Source organism: Hyaena hyaena, unplaced genomic scaffold, assembly GCF_003009895.1.
Source record: "Hyaena hyaena isolate Hyena2069 unplaced genomic scaffold, ASM300989v1 scaffold_893, whole genome shotgun sequence".
NCBI lineage: Eukaryota > Metazoa > Chordata > Mammalia > Carnivora > Hyaenidae > Hyaena > Hyaena hyaena.
The window spans coordinates 345,421-347,238 of NW_024081517.1; positions in this window are offsets into that span (position 1 = coordinate 345,421).

The window sequence follows — 1,818 nt, forward strand, 5'->3', positions numbered from 1 at the left end:
CATTTCTAGTAACCTAGATATTGCACTTTTATTTTCTGCATTAACAAATAAATGATTTAGACATTAGAAGGCTCTTGAACTGATATAGATAGCTGACCTGAGAAAAATCCTGGTAGTCTAATTGTGTTTAGTTTGAAATCTTTACTATTTTAGCTGATTAAAAGGCACATTTGTAAACTAGATTTGTTTTAATGTGATTAAAAAAAAAGATGTGCTTAGAAACAAGAGGACCCATTAAAGAGCTGTCTGGATTGATATAGAGCTGCTAGTTTCATCACAGTGGCTTAAGAGTCCAAGTTATTTGTGAGCTAATTCTCATTACAAAACACACCTGAATAAAATATTGGCAATGGAATTCATAACAAAAATGTCAGTTAAGATACCACAAAGTTGTCTCCTCCTTGGGAACTACTAAGCCAATTAAAAAAGAAAAATTTACTATTATCAACATAATAATAAATAAAGTGTTCTTTCAGGTAAGGGCCAGGTTTGATTGGAGCCCAGAAAATTTGGTATTTGGTATGACATTCTCTCTTGATTGATCTTTGAATGACTTTTCAAATAACCTATGATTTCTATAAACTTAAATAGTTTCAAAAGAAAAGATTTTTCAATTGATCAGAAATAATTTTGTAAATATTGAGTCTATGGAATTTTAAAACTCAGTTATCAGAGAGGATAACCACATTTTATAATTGAATAAACAGATAAAATCATAAACTTAGGATATAATTTCCTGATTCTCAAATGAATGTTCTTTGAGTGTAGAATACTGTTGCTTAAATAAGTGATATTCAGGATTTTGAAAAAGGAGTCTTGGTGGCAAAATTTTCTCAGTATGTTATTCTCATTTCACCATTTTCTCTTTGCATTTTGTTATTATTTAAGTCACATTGATGTTTAAATAAACATAGTTTATTTGAACCATTATTTTCTTCTTGTGGGTTTCATTAATACCTGCTAGTGTCCATTATAATTTGCAAGCATGTATTGAAAGCTGTGGAATAGAGCTTTGATCTGAATCTAAGCTAACCACCAATTTTTTCAAATACAAATATGTGAAATATCTTAAATGTTCTGTATTTTAATCTTGCCATGTACAGTTGGATAAATGGATATATAATCTTTAAGATTCTACCAATTTTAAATTTCTGATCATATCATATAAGCCAAAGTTGTACATGAGAAGTAACAAAAAGAAGACATTTTGTATTTACATAAAAATATTGTTAGAGAAACAAAGGTGTTAGCTCTTCTTATAAATGTGTCATTTCTAAAAAAACTTATTATCATATATAACATCAGGCCTCTTGATAATAAATTCTTACTGATGTTCTAATTATAATACATTACCACATAGATCACTTTAGTTGGAAACATCAGTTTGAAACTGTGTGTAGCTTAAGTTATATACAGATGGTTTCACATAGGAATATTTAATATATGTATATAGTTTCTAATATTTGCCAGTAAAAGGATCCAAGGCTGCTTGGAGAAATGGCTGATTCTTTAATTTTTTTCAAAATTTATTTATTTTTTAGAGATAGAGACAGGACATGAGCAGGGGAGGGGCAGAGAGAGAGAGACAGAATCTGAAACAGGCTCCAGACTCTGAGATAGCTGTCAGCACAGAGCCCTTTGTGGGACTTGAAATCACTAACCATGAGTTCATGACCTGAGCCGAAGTCAAAGGCTTAATCAACTGAACCACCAGCTGATTCTTAAACTGGGGCAGAAAATATACAAGATGATCTTGGAGCGTATTCATTGTGTTAATGTGTGTGGGTTTTTGTATTTGTTTTTGTTTTTTATGAGAGA